Source organism: Typopeltis vanoorti, chromosome 9, assembly GCF_054136105.1.
Source record: "Typopeltis vanoorti isolate ZY-2024b chromosome 9, IOZ_Tvanoo_1.0, whole genome shotgun sequence".
In the NCBI taxonomy this organism is placed as follows: Eukaryota; Metazoa; Arthropoda; class Arachnida; order Uropygi; family Thelyphonidae; genus Typopeltis; species Typopeltis vanoorti.
Window position 1 is genome coordinate 35,778,761 of NC_143557.1, and position 22,390 is coordinate 35,801,150.

General features: G+C 36.2%; 1 protein-coding gene across 5 annotated transcripts in view; it reads right to left on the reverse strand.

The window, feature by feature from the left end:
- Nucleotides 1-22,390, reverse strand: part of LOC150102970 (axin-1-like) — a 261,055-nt gene that overhangs the window by 105,386 nt on the left and 133,279 nt on the right. The gene's annotated exons all lie outside the window — the stretch shown is intronic.

Consider the following 22,390-nt stretch of genomic DNA (forward strand, 5'->3'; position numbering starts at 1 on the left):
ATGTGAAAATGTTTTCAGGAGTTTAAGTGAAGGTGAGTTAGTCATTTGCCAGCCCGGCTGGCCGAGTGGTTAGCGTATCCGCTCTCCAGCCAAGAGGCTGCAAGTTCGAATTTCGCCATGAGCATGAACGTTTGTGATTGTCTATGGAAATGCTAGTGGTGGTAGCTGGCGGTAGATGGAGTTGGTGTAGTTGCGGTCAGTTGGTGGAGACAGAGTTGTAGAGTAGGTGTCCTCCCCGATGAGTCTTTGGACTCCATGGAGGTGTCTAATAATAATATTTTGTTGCAAAACAAACCAAAATACAAAGTGTAATTTACAAACACAGCGGACAATGCATATATAATTAACTGACTTATCATGAGCAGTAATCAACTTTCAAAAATGTCAAGTTATTTGGCAATTACAGGCTGCTGAGTCTAGAATGAAATGAAGAGATGTATAAAGAGATTTCAGCATTAGCATTTATTGATTTTAATGATTCAGAATTATTAATTCACAACACAATACCACTGCTGCAATTTGTGTTCCAAGAATCATGGATTCAGGAAATAATCAGGGAAAAGAAGGAATAGCTATAGTATTCAACACTAAATATGAAGCTAATCTTCTTGGATGGCTGGCAATATCATATAGAGTGATGTGGGCAAATATCAGAATGGGGAACTGGACAATGAGACTTATTTGTGCATATAGTCCCATAGAAGGCTGTACTAAAGTAGTAGTGAAGGAATTTTTGAGGCTTTACAGAAAACAACTGACACAATGAAAAAGGAAAAGTTAGTCCTTGACAGAGATCTAAACAGCAGAGCAGGAAATGACTTTTTATGTTGTATCATTGTGTTATTACTAATACAATGATACAACATAAAAAGTGCACAAATTCACATGGAGAGAAGAGGCAAAGAATAAGAAAAGTCTCATTGACTATGTTATTGTTGATAGTGATGTTTACTCAGTGGTCCAGGGCACTAGAGTGTACAGAGGATTTGAAACTGGAACTGATCACTTTAGTCTTGAGCAGTATATAATTAAATTTCATATTGAAAAGAAGGACATGTAAGAAAGTTTTAAAGCAAATAAAAGTTGAGTAGCTCTCAGATGTGAACTGTAGAATAAAATACACAAACATTATTTTAAAAAAATGAAACAGTTTGAGCACAGGAACCAAACTTTCAAGATTCAGTGGAAAGCCCTGAAGAAAACATTGATTGATTGATTGATTCAGCCAAAGAGAAGCATGTGGTGAGGTTGTCTGCAAGGACAGAAAAATCAAAACTCTATGGTGGACACAGGAAGTTAAAGACGCAGTGAAGAAAAGAATAAAGCATATCAAAAGTTCCTGGTGAAGAGTCAGCTTGTGCTCTTAGAGAATACAGAGACAAATATAAGAAAGCTAAACACTGTGTAAAACTAGCTAAACAAAAGTCATTGGAAGACTTTGGTAAGACATTGAAAAATAAATGTGAGGAAAGTGGCAAGATATTCTGGAGATTGTTGAAAAAGTGAACATGTGATCCTGCTAGCCTCTATTTGGCCTGAATCCAGCTAGTTCTTCACCAAGCTTCCCTTCCACAGTCTTAACTGTTCCTCAAGTATACTGGCTGCTCGGACGAGTGTGTAGCGTATCTGCTCTACAGCCAAAAGGCTGCGGGTTCAAATTGCACACGTTCGAATGCTGTAAAAGGAATTAGAGATGATAAAGTTGACATGAAAGCTGGAGAAAAAGATATTCTTGATGTATGGAGTAATTACTTCAAAAAATTGCTAAATGAAACAAGCACTGACAGCACAGTGGTAAAAAAAAAACTCAACAGGCATGCAATCAAGAATACACAACCATACTTGAAGTAGAAAAAGCCATCAAAGGCTTGAAATGTGGAAAGGCAGTAGGAGTAGATGATATTCGACCAGAAATGTTCAAGTATGGAGGTATAAAAGTCTTGCAATGGCTGCACTGCATAGTTCAGAAGGCCTGGACAGAGGGACGAATTCCAGATGATTGGAGTAAAGAACTCATAGTACCCATAAACAAAAAGGGAAATAAAACGGAATGTGAGAATTACAGAGGCATTTTCCTACTGAGTGTTGTTCCTGGTAAGATTTATGCACATATTATTATTATTGATACCTCTAAGAAGTACAAAGACCCATCGAGGGAGGGCACATACTCTATAACTCTCTCTCTCTCCACCAACTACAACAAACTGCATCGTCTACACCAATGCCATCTACTGCCTACAAACCACTTGTATTCTCACAGACAATCATAAATATCCATGTCCACTGGGGAGATTCGAACTCGCAGCGTTTTGGCCAGAGAGCAGATACGTTAAACATTTGTCCAACCAGACCGGAATACTTGAGAAATAATTGAGAAGGACTGTGGAAGGGAAGCTTGGTGAAGAACAAGCTGGATTCAGGACAAATAAATAATCTGATGCTGGCAGGATCAAATTTTCACTTTACAACAAATAGTTGAAAATCATGGGAATATAACAAAGATCTGTATTTAGGTTTTGTAGACCTGCAAAAGGCATAATGACAAGGTGCCAAGAGAAAAGCTATTCAAAACACTATAGTTATATGGTGTCACATTATATCAAGCAATGGTTATTCTTCATTTTAGTTGTAAGCAGTTAGAACTGAAGCAATTACAGGAAGATGGTTTGATGTTAAATCAGGTGTGTGATGAGGGTGCACATTATCTTCACTGTTATTCATTATCTATATGGATCATATTATGAAAGAAAGTGGTATTAAACCTGATATCAAAATTGGCAATGTTAATATTAACTCTTTACTTTATACAAATGAAGTTATACTTCTGAATAAATCTAGTACAAGTCTACAATATTCCCTAAATTGAATAACTGTTGTAATAAATTTAGTATGAAAATCAGCAATAAGAAGACAAACTCAATGAAAATAAGCAGAAATATTGAAAATATCAAATGGATCCCGAATGGAGAACCACAGAACAAGTAAAACATTTCAGCTACTTGGGTACAATTTTTAGTGAAGATGGTAAATTAAATATGGAAAAGACAACAGAATCAACAAAGCCGGTACGGTAGGAAGTTAAGTGAATAGATTTATACGGAGTAAGAGAGAAATTATTCATAACACTAAATTAGCTGTATACAAGACAGTGTTCAAACCAATTTTAACTTATGGAGGATCTGAGAGCTCGGTCAGAAATAAAACACTTCACCAAAGACTAGAGACCAGAGATATGAGAGTCCAGAGAAAGATTAGGGATGTGAACAGATGGCATGAATGGCAATAAATATCATATTAAAAACAAGGATATCAGGAAAGAAATTGACATTGTTAGTGTCAAGGAATGTGTTAGCAGAGCTAATCTCAGGTATGGTAACTTAAACAGAATGGGAGAGGAAAGATTAGCAAAACGAGTTTTCTCTGCCATGTTGGCAGGAAAAAGACCCAGAGGAAGATAGATTGAGGGTGTGTGGATCACAGAAATTGGTTGATAGGGAAAAAAAGGGGGAATATGATAAATATTTAAGTTGCTTAAAGGATTTTATAAGATTGATGCAGGGGAAATGTTTCGGCAACTTGGCCAGTGCAACCAGAAGAAGGGATCATCCCTGGAAGTTGAATAAAGGTATAGTTAGTAAGGGTGGGAAGACTAGATTTTTTGCTTGGAGAGTTGTGAATGAGTGGAATGGGTTCAAGGAGAGGTACGTTAGATTGTGTGGATAGACTGGGTCTCCCACAGCGCGTCTTCAGATTTCATTGAGGTGCCCGTATAATAAATAATAATAATTTTTATGGGCCTGCCTAATGTCTGAATTTTTTACCTTCTTTTGCTTATCATTTGCTTTTGCTCTTTTGGTCAAAGACAGCATTGCAATATGGACAATACAATGGAATACAACAGCTTTCTTGTAAAAGAGATCGGAAAATGGCCTTCATCCACTAGCCCAATCTCCTGTAATTATTCCATGCCTTAATTATTCAGGACTTGAGGAGTTGCACATGGATCAATGCTAGATAACTGTGAGGAAACTTCCATAAATCCTTTCAGAGAATGTAGAGAAGTGATTAAGGCTTCCGACCTATATTCCAATCTTCAATTTCCTATGATGCATGCCTGGTTAGTAGGTATCTTCCTTGATACTGAATGAATGAATGATTTGTGATTTAGCCAAAACTGTAATTTGTCTTTCCTTAAACCAAAAGAAAATGGTAGAACCAGATGAAATATCATTGCCTGGTTAAACACGGACCCCTTGTTTTGTTTGTCAGAGAATCAAGGCAAGCAGCAATAAGTCAGCTCCTTGAACAAACTACAACTCATCATAAACAGACACAATGAATGTAAAAAGCATCAATAGAGAAGAAGGAACAGGCAGGAGGATTAGAAAACATAACATGTCAACATTGTTGGTGTTATCAACAAAAACAGGTGAAATTCTTGAAGCCATAAATATAAGATGTTATATTTAGACAATGATAACCAGGAAGAAGTAGTAGTAGCTATAATATTCAATACTAAATACAAGAACAATATTCTGGAATGGCAGACAATATCAAGTAGAACGATATGAACAAACATCAAAATGGAGAATTGCACAATGAGACTTCTTTTGCCTATTGTCAAACAGAAGGTTCTAATAAAGCAGTGAATGAAATTCTTAAATCATTAGAGAAGGCAGCTGATATTAAAGGGAAAATGTGGTAACTGTTGGGGATCTAAACACCAAAGGAGATCAATACAAGATATACAGCAATGTTTGATAAAATGGAGAAAAGATACAGCTAATAATGATTTCAAGTAAATGATGAATTTCTGTTCAGGACATGGATTAGTCATTACTAACATCATGTTCCAACAACATAAACATGTATATAAACTCACATGAAGAGAAATTGCCAGAAATAAGAAAAGTTGCACTATGTTATTACTGATAGCAACATCACAGTACTTCTGAACACGAAGATAGACAGGTAATTTCAAAATGGGAGCGATCATCATTTAGTTTTGAGCAAATTGAAAACTGCAATGAGAAGAAGCATGTAAGAAAGTTGTAAATGGAATGAAGGCATCAAATATATAAATACAGTGGTATCTCGCTAATCCAAACCTCTTTAGTCCGAACCCCTCCAGTAATCCGAACTGCGGTGTGAAAGAAAAAGTTTTATTATTACGTATTATTATATTGTGTACTATTATTTTTATTTAATAATTATTAAATATTAATACTACAGTACAGTAATTTTGTTTCATACTGTCGATTATACGGTTATACTGGAGGCTTATTTTGATGTATTGTGTGTTCACGTTTGCTTTTTTATACTGTACAGTATGTACTGTATTGTCGGCATGAATCACAAATATACACAAAAAGAGGAAATTCAAAACGTGCATGATTTGGTTAAAAATATAAATCCAGATGCTGAAATTTCACAAACAGATGTTGCGGAATGAATTACAGGTAGAACAACCGAAAATGAATTCGAAATCAAATCAGATGCTGAAATTATAAATATGATGCTATAGAATGAATTAGAAGACGATGATGACGAAGAATTCGAAGGAAAAAAAAATAAAACACGAAGAGGCAGTTGACAGTTTTAATATGTGTATAGAATGTGTTAAGAAGAATGATACGCCATTCCATAAAATTTTTATTGCTGACGCAGCTCCGAGAAGAAGCATTTGAAAAAAGTTTAACTTCCAAGAAGCAAAAGAAAATTAGTGACTTTTTTACAAAGAAATAAAAAACTTTTTTTTGTGTTATTTTGTGAAACTTTTTGTGTTGTGTACAAGAAAGTGGTATTTTTTACACAAATTAAGTTATATACTGAAGTATGCAATTTTATTAAATTAGAATCCTCAATACAGTACAGGTACATGCAAATTAAATTTTTTACTAAAATAAACTGGTGTACTGTATTATTTTTTTTTGTTTTACATTACAGTACAGTAGCTTTTTTTCTATCAGTTACTTCATTTATTTACAGAATTAAATTGATGCACCATTAAAATCTGATTATTTTGTCTTAAATGCTGGTTATTGTTGTCTCTTGGGAGAAAATTCGATAATCCGAACTTTTCGCTAATCCGAACACGCACGGTTTTTATTAGTTCGGATTAGCGAGATAGCACTGTATTATTCAATAAAAAATGAGAGTTCAAAAAGAACTCTTGGAGTTTCAATAATAAACTTAAGAAAACAATGATGAGAGAAGTACATGATGAAGTTGTCTGCAAGAATAGTAAAATCACAATTCCATGGTGGAACTAAGGAAGTTAAAGAGACAGTCAAGAAGAAGAGGAAGAGAAAGCACACTGAAATTTCTTAAGAAGCGAGCATGCCTTCTGAGAGAAGGCATGCTCACGTGTAATGTGTAAAAGTAGCTAAATAAATCACCAGAAGACTTTGCTAAGAATAGAGAAGATAAATATCAGGAAGGCAGGAAAAGGTTCTAGAGGTTATAGAAAAGCTTAGAAATGGAATAAAGAGTACTATAAAAGGAATCAGAGGTGATATATATATATATACACGAGGGTTGTCTGAAAAGTTCTCGGCCTCGACCATAGATGGCAACACTATTGGCAAGATTTTTTTTTTTTCTAAGTTGGTACATCTGTCATAAGCATCCATTAGAAACTGCAAGTCATTCTATCTAGTGCTTTGTTTTATACAACTATCTGAAGCAAAAGGGTTGTCTGTTTCCATTGAAATAGATAAAATTGAGTATCATGCGATTATAAAATTCTTTGTAAAAGAAAGTTTAACACCAAAAGAAATTCATTCGAAGTTCATAAAAGTTTATGGGCACTCTTCTCCTTTGTTTTCAACAATTAAGACATGGGCTGCCGAGTTTAAACGTGGCCGTACCAGCCTTGAAGATGATCCATTTGAAGGACGTCCAAAAAAGTGTAACAGCACCAGAAGTCATTGATCAAGTGTACGATATGGTATTGGCGAGTCAAAGTGCGTGAAATTGCTGAGACTATAGGCATTTCAAAAGAACATGTAGGATATATTTAGCATTAAGAATTGAATATGAAAAAGCTTTGCACAAGTTAGGTGCCGTGCTTGCTCACAGCAGACCAAAAATGAACTGGCATGAAAATCTCTGAACGGTGCTTGGAGCATTTTAACAAGAATAAAACCTGATTTTGTGCATCAATTTATTACTATGGATGAGACTTGGATTTACCATTACACACCAGATCCAAACAGCAGACAGAAGCCAGTTGTTCAGCACCAAAGAAGACAAAGTCGGTTCCATCAGCAGGAAAGGTCATAGCATCGGTGTTTTGGGATGCTAAATGCATTTCGTTTATTAATTATCTTGAAAAGAGTAAAACAATAACCGGGGAATTCTTTCTTTTAGGCTTGCACGGTGATCCGAATGCATTTTTGAAAATTATGGAGACAACTACCGTGTTTGAATAAAAACTTTAGTTTAATATAACTAAAATCTACAATTCGACGTTTCGACCTTTATGTCAAGGTCATCTTCTGGAGCGTACAAATATACACAAGAAACAAGCTATACTACAACCAAACTGGTTCGTTAAAGACACTGACCAACTGCTACCACAATTGCTGGCCTGACCTCTGGTGGGGAAAAAAAAGTGAAATAAAAAATAAAAAAATTAAATAAAAATAAAAAATAAAAAATTATACATCAATGCTAGAGTCCTATTATTTGTGTTGTCTACTATATACATATATTAACATCATTCCAGCCAGTTGGAGTGGAATGGTTTCTAATACTAGCGGATTGGCTAGAGTTCTGACTCATGTTGAATCTTTCATATTAGGTTGGCTGAATGTGTGCCATCCAGATCCTTGGAATTTTCATACCATCTTTGTTATTGATATTTGGGTGGTTTATCAGGATATTTCGCAGGATTCCTTAAATTTTCTTTCGTACCAGGTTTTTGTGCGGTGTAAGGAGCAGGTGCTTTTCCAGTTGATTTGGTGTAAGGTATTAAGTGCATGGTCTGAGAGGCCTGGTTCACCATAATGGTTATATTTAATGTGTCTAATGTGTTCTTTCTTGCGTATAGGGATTGTTCGTCCTGTTTCACCAATGTACGGTAAGTTACAGGTGCAGAGGATGCAATAGATGCTAATGGGAGGAGAGGATCCTTAGAGGAGCTGAATATGGTTTTAAGTTTAGTGGGTGGTTTACAACACAAAATCTAGTTTCTAAATTACAATCAGAACTATCGAACTATGTTAATCCAGACATTCTACAAACACTTGAAAGAATTACTGACAATTCGGCCAAGCATACCCTGGAAAAGAATAAAGAAAAACTCAAGAAAAAATTCCACAGTTTGAAACAACTGCAAAATATGGCGGCCAATCACAGGAATCCATCCAATCAGAGGACTTCCTCCCCGAGAAACAACAATGAACAACAAACAAGGGAGACAAGGAGCGACCAACCACCGACAAGCAAGAACCATGTGATTAACCTATCAAGCCACACCCTGAACAACGGCGAACTTATGCTACTGAATAAAGGACTGAACTACGCAATAGCACCTAAAAAGGTAAACAAATTGGATTTTATCTACGACATTGAAAGAGGCATCAGATCCTTACCTAACAATATAGCAGATAAAATACGACTAGAAACCAGTAATGTCCTAAATACCAAGAAAACCATGCAGAACAACCTGACTAAAACAGAATTAGCAGCAATTAAATCATTAAAAGCCAAACAAAACATAATAATAACGAAAGCGGATAAAGGCAGTGCTACTGTTGTCCTTAACAGGTCAACATACATACTGCAAATGAACCAACTAGTAGCAGATAACAACACATATAAAATGATAAATTATAACCCAACAAAAAGGATAAAGGATAAAACAGAAAAACTACTAAAGTCCATCACTTCTTGGCCACCAGACATGGTTAAAAAACTCAAACCCCACTACGCCTGACCCCCCCCCCCAGATTATATGGGGTTCCAAAAATACACAAACAAAATGTGCCCCTTCGACCAATCGTGGAAGGAATAGACAGTCCCAATTACCACCTAGCCAAGAAATTAGCGGCAACACTCAAGGAGTTGGTAGGTCATTCCCCCTCCTACATAAAAAACACACAACACTTTATAAACAAAATCAAAAACATAACACTCGACAAAGACGACTTATTAGTCAGTTTTGATGTTTCTGCCCTTTTCACTAATGTCCCCATCAATGACACAATTCTCCTACTACAGAACAAATTTCTGCCCGACATTACAGCCCTCTTGCCCAAGTACTAAAGTCCGGTTACTTCGTGTGGCAAAACAAATTCTACCTACAAAAGGAAGGTACAGCAATGGGCTCACCATTATCCCCCCACCCAATCGCTAACTTCTACACGGAAACCTTTGAGCAAAGGGCTCTTGATTCTGCCATGCTACGACCGACAGTCTGGCTCAGATACGTTGACGACGTGTTCGCGATCTGGCCGCACGGGCGAAAAACGCTAAACACATTCCTCAGCCACCTAAACAAACAACACGAACGCATACAATTTACCATCGAAATCAAAAACAAATTCGCTCCCATTCCTAGACACATTAGTTACACGCCTTCCTTCAGGCAGTCTATCCTTCACGGTCTACCGAAAACCGACACACACGGGCCAATAAATACATGCGAATTCATACCACAACCCAGCACAAAAATATGGAGTCATTAACACCCTTAAAAACAGAGCCACAACTATTTGCTCTAACCAGCAAGCCCTGAAACAAGAACTAAAAATCATTAGTGACACATTCATAAATAATGGCTATAACAAAAATACTGTCAATAAAATACTCTATAAAACCACAACAAAAACGAATCTAGATTACAGTAAAACCATAGCCATCCCATACATTAAAGGGTTATCAGAAAAAATCAACAGAATCCTACAACATTATAACCTCAATGCCACCTTTAAACCACCCACTAACCTTAAAACCATATTCAGCTCCTCTAAGGATCCTCTCCTCCCATTAGCACATCCTGGAGTCTAATGCATCTGCTGCACCTGTAACTTACCGTACATTGGTGAAACAGGACGGACAATCCCTATACGCAAGAAAGAACACATTAGACACATTACATATAACCATTATGGTGAACCAGGCCTCTCAGACCATGCACTTAATACCTTACACCAAATCAACTGGAAAAGCACCTGCTCCTTACACCGCACAAAAACCTGGTAAGAAAGAAAATTTAAGGAATCCTGCGAAATATCCTGATAAACCACCCAAATATCAATAACAAAGATGGTATGAAAATTCCAAGGATCTGGATGGCACACATTCAGCCAACCTAATATGAAAGATTCAACATAAGTCAGGACTCTAGCCAATCCGCTAGTATTAGAAACCATTCCACTCCAACTGGCTGGAATGATGTTAATATATGTATATAGTAGACAACACAAATAATAGGACTCTAGCGTTGATGTATAATTTTTTATTTTTAATTTTTATTTTATTTTTTATTTCACTTTTTTTTTTCCACCAGAGGTCAGGCCAACAATTGTGGTAGCAGTTGGTCAGTGTCTTTAACGAACCAGTTTGATTGTAGTATAGTTTGTTTCTTGTGTATATTTGTACGCTCCAGAAGATGACCTTGACATAAAGGTCGAAACGTCGAATTGTAGATTTTAGTTATATTAAACTAAAGTTTTTATTCAAACACGGTAGTTGTCTCCATAATTTTCAAAAATGCAATAACTGGGGAATATTATTCCAATCTTTTAATCAGACTATAAGAAAAAATTCGTGAGAAAAGACCCGGTTTGCAGAAGGAAAAAATCATCTTTCATCAGGACAATGCATGTGCCCACAAAAGTGTTTTGGCAATGGGAAAATTAAGGGATCTGAACTATGAATTTTTGGAACATCCACCCTATTCCCCAGATTTGGCTTCCTCTGACTTCTATCTCTTCCCGAAACTAAAACTCTTCCTCGTTGGTCAGCGTTTTTCTTCGAATCAAGAGGTGATTGCAGCTGTAGAGAGGTATTCTGCAGATCTTACTGAGAACCACTAACCACTACAGGGACAGGATATAATGGCGCTGGAATAAATGTGTTAGTCTTAAGGGAGATTACGTTGAAAAATAAAAATAATTTTGAAATAATAAATTATTTTTCGTTGTTAGGCCGAGAACTTTTCAGACTATCCTCGTGTATATGTGTATATACAGGGTGTTCGGGATAAATTTGACATATTTATAATTAATTATATTTTTCCGTAAGTTACATGTATTAACACACACTTCTCTTCATTTAAAAGTTTGGACCCTTCTTCATTCATATACAAGATGTCAGAAAGGATGGATAGCTGGAACCCACCTGAATCATGGAAGAGAATAACTTGTATCATGATGATTCGTGCCCGCCATCAAAATAAGGATATTATGACTGCTGCCCAATGCTCCCTGAATACAGTAAAAACAATCAGGCATGAACTAGAGACTTGCAATGGTGACTACGAGGATGTAGCAAGAAGAAAGATCCCTAGCAGACGATCTGATTGCGTTCGTACAGCAGAATTCCTCGCAAATCTGCAGGAACAGGTGTTGAAGAACCCTGGCATTGGAATTCGGGCTTTGTTCGTGGAGTTGCTAACTGTAGTCAAGCCCTGGATAACAAGGGTAGCCAATGGTAGGCCGTATGTATGGCAGCAGGATTCGGCCCCTTGCCACACCTCTGGGAAAAGTCAAAAATGGTTGTCTGAAAATTTCTACGACTTCACCAGTCCAAATGTTTGGCCTCCAAACTCCCCAGACCTTAACCCCATGGATTATTTTGTATGGGGCGCAGTTGAAAAAGACACCAATCGCACTTCCAGTAATACAAAAGCCCAGTTAATGGATAAAATTAAAACAGTTTTTGCGGCCCTTCCCAGGGAGACTGTAGCATCAGCTTGTTCGAGGTTCCGAAGCAGAATTGAAGCTGTGATCGATGCTAATGGTGGTTATTTTGAGTAAATCTTGTTGATAGTATTGTAATTAACTCTGCCTGTAATGTTTTTTTGTCAATTCATTAAATTTAATAGATACAAAGAAGATTTTCTTTTCCCTTACGAAACTGTCAAATTTATCCCGAACACCCTGTATATATATATATATATATATATATATATATATATATATATATGAACATGCCTGGAGCAATTATTTTGATAGCTTGCTAAATGAAACAAAGTGAGAGAACGGGGGTAGAAAATATTTAAGAGTAATGCATTTAGCAGTACATATTAATACTTGAGGTAGAAACTGTCATCAAGAAATGATAAAAACAGATGATATTTGACCAAAAATGCTCAAATACAGAGTTGCAGAAGTTTTACAGAGATTGTATGGCACAGTTGCAAATAATACACTGATACAAAGAAAGAAAATATAACTGAATGGAAACTGAAATCAGAGAAGGATTTCCCAACTGAGTATTTCAGGAACGATTTGTGGACGCACTTGAGAAGAGGCCGAAAGAAAAATTGTGAAAGAGAAACTTAGAGAAGAACAAGCTGGATTTAGGTGAAAGAGGTGGTCAGGATCAGATTTTTACTTTAAGGCAACTGTTCAGAAATCATGGGAAAATAACAAGGATCTATATTTAAGTTTAGTAGATCTGGAAAAGACATATGGCAAGGTGCTAAGAAAAAGTTGTTCAAAACAGATGTAAAAGGGACACTGTGGGCAATACAATTTCTATTTCAGTTTTAACCAGGAGGTTTGAAATTAAGGAGCCTAGTATTTACGCTCATGAGCTGGTTTAAACTCATTATTAGGTTTAATGGAATGAATACAGCACAGATAAATAATAAAATGCAAGTTTATTGCATCATATATTTCATTTGTCACAGAGACATCATAGGGGATACAATCTTACAATTGCAAAAATATAAAAACACTCAAAACAGTAAATAGAGAAAAGACTAAAAGCCTCAAGTCTTATGAGGGGTGCCCTCTATGGGTGCTGTTGGCTAGCCTTAGCTGTTGAGTGGGAGGCCTAAGAATTATTTTCCCAAATCTTGGGAAGTTTAACACAACCATTTTAAAGATTAGGCTGGTTTAACAAATCTGCTGCTGATATTGTATTTCATTCTCCACAACAGAAACGAATTATAGGATCCAATAAACTCATTTTATTGTTCCTGTGTGATGTATTCATTGTATTAAACCTAATAATGAGAAATGAAGGAGTCTTATAAGAAGATAGTTGTAAAATCAGGTACAAGACAAGGATACAAAAGTTGTTCATTATCTATATGGATCACAATATGAAAGAAAGTGATATTAAACTGATATCAACATTCAAAATGGTAATTTCTCTCCAATACAGATGTTATATGCTTAAATAAATTATGTCTGCAAGATTTTTTAAACTAAACTGAATAACTACTACAATGAATTTCGTATGAAAATAAACAGTTTTGCAGAAAAATGGCAAAAAAACGAGCATAGAAATAAACCAAATAAGCAAAGCTGATATGATTTTGAGTCAAATGAGTAATGTATATGGAATAAGAGAAATTAGTTAAAACACTCAAGGAGCTGACAGCGTTCAAATCAATTTTAACTTATGGATATGAGAGCTGGGTTAGAAATAAAGCAGTTCATCAAAAACACTGGAAACCACAGATATGCGAGTTTTGAGAAAAATTACAGGAATAAAAAGATGACCTTAATGGCTGAATTATATTAAAAATGAAAATATTAGGAAGATACTTGACATTTATAACAAAAAACAGAAGTAGAAAAAAATCTGCCTGGCTTTTCGTATGCATGTAAATCTGCCAAGAAGAATGTATACACATAAACTTTTTTCATGTAATGCTATCACGGTATCATTTTCATCACTGGAATTTGCATATCAGGTTTATGATCATGTCGTTCAGTCCTTTTACCTCCATCAATTCAATTGGCCTTCGGCAAAAGATGACAACATCAGCAAAATTGTAGATTGCTCCATTTCGTTTCTAAGTTTCTGATTTGTTTTTAGTCCAGTAAAGTTCTGTGAACAGGTATTCAAGTGCAGCTGTAAAAGGTTTAGGAACTATTTGATCACTTTGTCTAACACCTGCATTGATTAAGAATCATTCTTCCTTTCTTTCAGTGCAAACTTGCTCGACTTTTGCTGTGAACAGCCTGGGGTATTTGATAGCTTGATATATTTACCATTTATACTTTGTTACACTAGAGCACCTAAAATGAGGGCATGCAGTCAAATGTTTTATTAAGGTTCATAAAAGCGATGTATAGAGACTTAAAAGTCAAAGCTAGATAACTGAGAATAGACCACCACATAGCCTCTTAATGAATGCCACAAACTGCCACAGGCTTCTGACCTAACATCCAATCCTCAGCTTTTCATGGTGCAACCAACTTCTCATAACCCACCCATCATATTGAACTAATGAAGAGTGGACAATTTAAGGTTTAACTGACCAATAACCATATTCTTTATTGGCTTAAAATCAAACTTGTTTGAATACCAGATCTTTGTTTTACTAATTATGTAATTAGTGCCTTCTTGTTAGTGGTATTGGACTTTCATCCACCAAAACCAGAGAAGGTTGTATTCATTACAGTCATAATTAGAGCGGTTTCAGTATCTTACCACCACTCTAGCTATCACTTGTAGCTTAATTGCTTGCCATCTTGTTTCTTGAGTACTGACATTGTCTGCATGTTTTTCAGGTTGTAATCAACTCTTACAGGAACAGGTCTTTTGCTCCTATGGCAGGGTTGACAGTCTCTTATGAAGCCATGGCCTTAAGAGAGAAGAAGACAAGAAAGATGAAGTGAGTGGTCTGTCCTGAAGGAGATGGGGGGGGGTTGAATAATTATACATCATATAGGATTTTCCTATTTAATTTTACTTTTAAGGGACTCTCTCCAATTTTGGGGGACAGTTTCCCAAAAGTGGATTCTGGCAACTCAATGGAGTAGACAGTTTTGTCTTTTTAATTTGTTTGGTGTTTTCCCTTACTGTTAATGTATTTGCCTATGTTATATAATTTTATTTTAAGTTATTTTAATTTATTTTTATATTTTTAGTTTTTATTTTATTTTATTTTTATCAATTATTTATTTAATAATTAATTAATCATTAATTTTGGTTAAGGGATAATGATAACTAGCTTTTCTTCTCTGCATCCAGAGAGTTGCTCAGAAGTTGGATATTTGGGAATTTTGAATAATTATTTTCATTCCCATACCTCTGCATTAACATTGGTTATTAGGTGTATGTCAGAGGCTTGGGGAAAACACTTCTCTGAAAGTGATAGAGATATTGGTGTGCTTGTTAGCCTGGTTAACATATGCTCTGGTGGTATTATTTAAGAGCATAGTACCATAGGCTTTAAGTAAATAATGAACTTAAGAGGTTGATTAAACCTGAGCATGGGGGCCAGGCTAACATAAAGATCTGTTTAGGATTAAATTATAATCAATTGTAAAAGTGAGAATTTTTTGGGGATAACAAAAAAATAAAAAAATAAAATAAAATAAATAAATAATAACAGTAAAAAAATAAAATAAATAGAAATAAGTAAAAAAATGAGGGTTGTTGTGGCCATTTTGTTTACTTTTCTTGGAATTGATCATGGGAGTTTCAGAATGATGCTGCCTTCAGATAGGTAGCATAATGCAGGTGGGGAACTCCATCTTTTCCTGAAAAGATTTGGTCCCAGTTCTGCTAACTGTAGTCTCAGGTAGTGTTTGATTGATGCTCTTGAACTTCTTTTAATATCCTCTATTGTTTTCTTTTGTTTTTGATATGTTACAATATTCCTAATTTTCCAAATGTGATATTTAATTTCAATTAGTAGATAGAGTAGTTGATTTTTCAAGCTTCCTTTCCCTGGTAGGTCTTGCAGGTATAGTGCTTGTTCCTTCCTGAGTGTGGGGATGTTGAAGGTGCTGCTTACATTAGCCCATATTTGTGTTGCCACTGCACATTCATAGAACAGGTGTTCTTGGGTATCTTGTAGGGTGCAAAAGGCATTTGCACTTTGAAGTATTCTCCATTTCAGGAGTTTTGTGTTTACTGGTAAGATGTTATGTAAGATTGTCCAGTTAAAATTGTGTCTGGATGGGTAGGTGTACTTGAAGTAACAGTGTTTCCATTTTTCCTTTTCTTGGGGGAGTGTGTCTGTTGGAATGTTACTAATTGCCTGTAATATGTCCTCTTTTTTTAGTTCTTGAAGGTGCTGTTTGTTCTTCTTTGTGGTGATGATTCTTGCTTGTCTAGATATGGTTCTGTAGTATTCTGATGAAATTTTTGCCTTTTCACCACTGTGGGTTTGGCCTGTGAACATTTTGTACTTTACTCCTAGCCAGTACTGGCACATTTCATGGGAAGGGTGTGCAGTTTGCATAATCTTAATTACCTGCATAATTTTCTCTACTGAAAGCATGTCTTTTATTCTTGGGATGTTCAGACCCCCTTGTTTCTTTCTTTGGGCCAGTTTGTCTTTACTGACCTTTGCCCTTTTATTGTTCCAGAAAAAGCTGTAGATAATGTCTTCCAGTCTTTTAGTTTGTAGTTTGCTGAGTGGAAATGGAGTTATGTAGTATTTTATCAAGGGGATCATTAACTGTTTCATGATTTGTGCTTTTCCAGTGGCAGTTAGGAGTCAAGATTGCCAGGTTTCTTTTATACAGATGATTTTCTTAATTATTTCTTCGTCGTTTTCAAGTTGGCCTAGGTGGTTGAAAGGAATTCCTAGTATGGTGATTGGTGCTGGATGTTGTGTTGCACCAGCTCCTAATACTTTTATTTTTGTTTTTGATTTGTTAATATGAGATCCTGTTATTCTGTTGTACTTTTCTGTTGTCTGGAAGAGAGTTTTAAGGGCAGTGTTGTTGGTTATGATGCAAGTGACATCATCAGCATGTAAAACACATTTTATTTTATGTTTCTTTGCTGGTGTTATAAATCCTCTAATTTCTGAGTTCTGTCTGATCATTTTTACACGCAACTCAATTGGTGTTACATATAAAGCTGGTGAAACAGGGCAGCCTTGCCTTACACCTTGCATTATGTTTTAAAAGAGGTAAACCGTGAGTAGACATATCGGTACACAATAAATAACGGAAAAAACTCACGTAGAAAGATTATTTATTAGTATAATTTTCGCCTGTGTGTCACAGGCATCTTCAGTACATTAAGCTCAAAATTAAACACTAACTGACAATTCCAAAAGCGCCACCTAAGTAGCTGGTGTAAGATAACTAAAAAGGTCAATAACTTTCCATAAAAAAAAAAAAAAAAAAAAAAAAAAAAAATTAATACAATAAAAAGCTAGGAAAGATTAGCTGATTTGTAAAGTACTATCTCCCATAAAGGGGATAGACATAAGTCGTCGGATCTGTTTAAGTTAGAAGAATGAAGTAGAGTTTCACATGTTTCTTTATAAAGGCGTTCCATGAGAAACTGACTTTTGTGAAGAACTCTTGTCTTTCTCCAATGAACTCTGTGTCTAGTGAAGATGGCATGTTCAGAAAGTCCAGACGTTTCAAGTTTAAAGTATTCAATATAAGATTGGTTCTTCTAGCCGAATAGAGGCAGATCTTCCCGTTTGTCCGAAATAAGATAATCCACAAGAGCACGGAATCTGGTAGACACCTGGATGATTAAGATGTGGAAGCTTGTCTTTAGGAGAAGTGAGAAAGGTGGAGATTTTTCTAAACGGTCGAAAGGCAACAAAAATATTCAGTGGTTTTAAAACTTTTGCTATACGTTCACTGATGCCTTGTACATAAGGGATAGTTATTTCCTCTGTGTTTGAAGAGGAAGACATATTAAAACTACTCAAAGTTCTTTTAATGAAGCAATTCTTATAACCATTAGATAGAAAGGAAGAAGTTATATATTATAGTTCTTTCTGTAAAAGATCGTCTGTAAAACAAAAGGAGTGGGCCTGATGAACCAGTGTTTTAATAGTTCCTGCCTTTTGACTGAGATGGTGATGAGATTCTGCATGGATATAATGGCCTGTATGAGTCTTCTTTCTATAAACTGAGAAATGTAGGTTACCATCTGGTTGGCAGAGAATTAGAAGATCTAAAAAGGCTAACTGCTTATTTGATTCTACTTCTAGGGTAAACTTGATCCTAGGATGAAATGCGTTTAACTTAGTGAGAAATTGTTGAAGTTCATCAGAAGAGCCATTCCATACAGCAAAAATGTCATCGACATATCTGAACCAATGCGTAGGTCTGGGAGAAATACTGTCAAAGATACGTTGTTCAAAATGTTCCATAAAGAAATTGGAGATAGCAGGAGAAAGAGGATTACCCATTGCTTTTTTTTTTTTTTTTAAGGAAAGTTATTGACCTTTTTAGTTATCTTACACCAGCTACTTAGGTGGCGCTTTTTGGAATTGTCAGTTAGTGTTTAATTTTGAGCTTAATGTACTGAAGATGCCTGTGACACACAGGCGAAAATTATACTAATAAATAATCTTTCTACGTGAGTTTTTTCCGTTATTTATTGCGTACCTTGCATTATGTTGATGTCTTCAGAGAGGTTACCATTGATGCATATTTTGCTAATTATGTTCTTGTATAGACAGTTTATCACGTAGGAAGTGTGGACCATAGTTATGTGCTGTTAGGGTTGCTGTTAAGAGTTCATGGTTAACTCTGTCAAAAGCTTTGCTTTTGGTCAAGGGAAACCAATGTTGCATTTATTTTTTTTTCTTGGGTGTACTGGATGATATCTCTGATTAAACTAGTTGTCTGGAAGGTGTGTCTACCTGGTATAGCACAGGTTTGATTTGTGTGTATTATTGTTTTTAGTGTTGGGCTCAGTCTGTTGGTTATTATTTTGGCTAATATTTCGTAGTCAGTGTTCAGCAAGGTGATAGGAATCCAATTGCTGACCTGCAATATGTTTGTCTTAGGCTTTGGGATTAGGGTTATAATTCCTAGTTTCTGTGAAGGTGCTAATTCACCATCTTTGATGAGTGTGTTGTAGACTTGTGTCAGGGTGGGAGCTAGATTGTTTTTAAATGTTTTGTAAAAGGCGCTCCCAAGTCCATCTGAGCCTGGTGATTTATTTACTTTCAGTGTGGAGATTGCCTGCTTTACTTCTATTTCTGTAATTTCACTTTCCAAGTCCTCTCTGTCTTCTTGTGGTATCTTAGGTAGGTTACTGATTATTTCCTCCCATTCCTTCTTGTTTGATTGTTTTGTGGCATGTAGTTCTCTGTAGTAAGTTGTGAAGATTTTACTTATTTCTATAGAATCTGTAACTGTTAAGCCTAGGTGCTGTATTTCCTCTATTGCCTGTTCCTGTCGTTTTTTAATTTGGTTGTAGAAAGGCTCGGTGAATTTTATTTCTGCTGTTATGTTGGTCAACCTGCTTTTTAACTGTAGGGTGTTTAGTTGTGTTTCTTTGATTCTTTCTGTTTCTGATTCATACTTTTTGATCAGGTCCTTCATTCTGGGCATGTTGTGGTTGTTTGAGCCAGCTTTTAGTATATTGATCTTCTTGTAGAGTGTGGAAGTCATCTGTCTTTGTTCTTTCTTTTTGTTTTTTTCCCATTCCATTATTATTGTACGACATTTTCCTTTTAGGTTTTCCCACACTTCCATTAGTGGTCTTTGAGTTCTGCTTTGTTCTGTTTTTCCTGTTTCCCAGTTTGCAGTTACAGTCTCTTCCAGTGTTACTAGTAGATCTGGCTCTTTCATTAGAAATGGGTTCATGTGCCAGAATCCAGGACCATGATTTGGTGGTTTGTAATTTATGTTGATGATAGCCATCATGTGGTCTGATAGATTTTTACTGTTATTTACTGTGACTGTATCTGTTGAGTCTAGGAGGTGATGTAGATTTTTACTGAGGTAAAGCCTGTCTATTCTTGTGGATACTCTTCCATTGGTCCAAGTGGGTGGGGGTTGGGTTGTATTTAGGATTTTGTGTGGTTCTTCCAGGCTGTATTTCACACATAGAGTGTTTAAGTCGGTTCTGCCTTGTATTCCTCTATGGGTGTTGCCTCCTATTTTATCCGATTCATCTGTTAAGCAGTTGAAGTCACCTCCAAATATGTGCTCATGGGGCCCTTTCATGTAAGTGTCAAGGTTCTTAAAGAAAAGTGATCTTTGGTGTCCATTGTTGGGTGCATATATATTTGTGAAGGTTACTCTTTGGTTTCCCAGTTTGGTTATTACAGATATTATTCTTCCTTCTTGGTCTCGTGTGCTGGAGATGGTTTTTCCTGGAAAGTTTGCTGCCAGGATTATGGCTGTTCCCCTGGCAATATTGCTTCCTCCACTCCAGTACACTGTGTGTATTTTCTCCATTTTCTTGATTTCTGTGAGTTTGGTGATATGGGTTTCCTGAAGGAAAAGCACATGGATGCCTTTTATTTTCATTTGGTTGATTATTTCCCCTTGTTTTTGTGGAGTTATGCAGCCCCTTGTGTTTAGGGTGCCTATTCTGAGAGGTGAACCATTGTTGAGTTTTAGGGGTTTTTTTTGATCTGGTTCCTTTTCCTTTCATTTTCCTTGGTCTTTTCATTGACGGTAGTGGAGTTGCTGTGACATACTGTTTCAAAAGGCATATCTAGAATGTCAATTTCTGCTATATTTTCTCTGTTTGTTGGGCAGTTTTTTTGTCTGTATCTTTTGTTTCTGAAAAGGTTTCTGTTGTACTGTTAGTTTTAGTGTGACCCTTGGTTTCTTGGTTTGAAGGTTGCTCAACATTCTGTGTTGCTCTATTCTATGTCTTTGTAAGGTGAACCGGGGTTGCTTTTAGGTTTGGGCATGCCTCTGTTCTGCTTTTAGTTGTATTATTTTGTTTTGAGGCTTCTCTTGGTTTGCTCTTGATCGAACTAATCTGTACCTTGGGAGTAGTTGATGAGTTGGACTGTGGGGTAGGCAGTGATTGTGTTCCACTGCTTCTCTTGGTTTTGATTTTATCATCAAGTGGGATACTTCCCCCTTTTTTTCCATCAGTGTTATTGTCTTCAATTGATTCCGGAATTATTAGCTGCTTAGGGGTATTTATAACATTTCCTACTGTAGGATCCACCTTATCTTTTTCTCTGGTATTTGTTATTGGCGTCCCTTCTTCTGAATTTGGTTGTTGGTCTGATTCTTTACATTGGGTGATAGTGTTTGTAGTTTTAGAAGGTGCTGGAGGGTTTGGGGTTGTTGAGTGTCTAGCATTTCCCTGTATTGACAAAATGTCACATTCTCTTTCTGAGTTACAGTGATGATCTTGCATCTGTGTTATTGAGGTTTCCGGACTTGTGGTTGTCTCTGTTTTCTCATTTTCTGTAGGTGGGTGTGTAGTACTTCATGTATCTTTTCCATTTAGTGTCTCCTGTGTTTCAACACTTGTTGTCGGGGTAGAATTTGGTTTGCCATTTTCAATTTTGTTATCTCTGGGTGTCTCTTTTCCTATTATGTTTGCCTGAGATGTGCTTAAATTCTTTTTATTCACAGTGGTTGATTTCTTGCTGATTGCATCAGCAAATGTTTGGATTTGGCACTGATATGCCCTATGGTCTTGAGTGCCACATTTCCTGCATGGGGCAGTGCATGTTGGCTGGGTGTGGCCAATGAGAGAGCAGTTCCCACAGCGTGAATTAGGGCAGTCTTTTGCGAGATGGTCTTCTTCGTAGCATCTACTACATAATTTAGTCATTCCTGGATAAGTTATTGTACCAACGTAGCCTTGGATGTCTAAAAGGTTTGGTACCATTTTTAACATTTTAATTTTTATGTGTACAATGCCATTTTCTACTGTGGGAAAATTCTTGAACACTAGCCTCTTAATACTGAGTACCTGTCCATACTTTTGGAAGACAGTTTGCAGATTATCATCAGTAATTTCTACTGGAAGTCTTCTAATTGTCATGGTTATTATGTTTGATCTGACTGAGTTGACGGAATAATTTTTCTGATCGTAATTTATTCCTTTATCAATCAATTTTTCTTTAGCAGCCATATTCCTAACTGTGATTTCAAAACGTCCATGTGCTTCATCCCAACAGTTTAAAGCCTTCATATTATTTAATCCTACTATTTCCGCGACAGTTGACAACAAAATATCTTCGTCAACATGTTGTTCAAAAGTAACTCGAGTGGAAAAATCCCGAATTATTTTTGATTGTGCCATAGAAAAAGTTACTAGACATGGCAGAATATAATTCGCGGCTCAAGATTATGCACTTCAGAATAAAAGGTAAAGAGATTTTGACGCGTGGGAAGAAATATGAATGCATATAAATATAACTGGTGGTCAGGAACGAAGCAAGACAGTGGGGTTCCAAACAACTTCACGTTCACACGTGCACAAAGAGCTAAGGCAACCGCCATTAATACGAACGTCCTATAAGTGGTTGCCAAATGAGTCAGGAAATACTAATGAA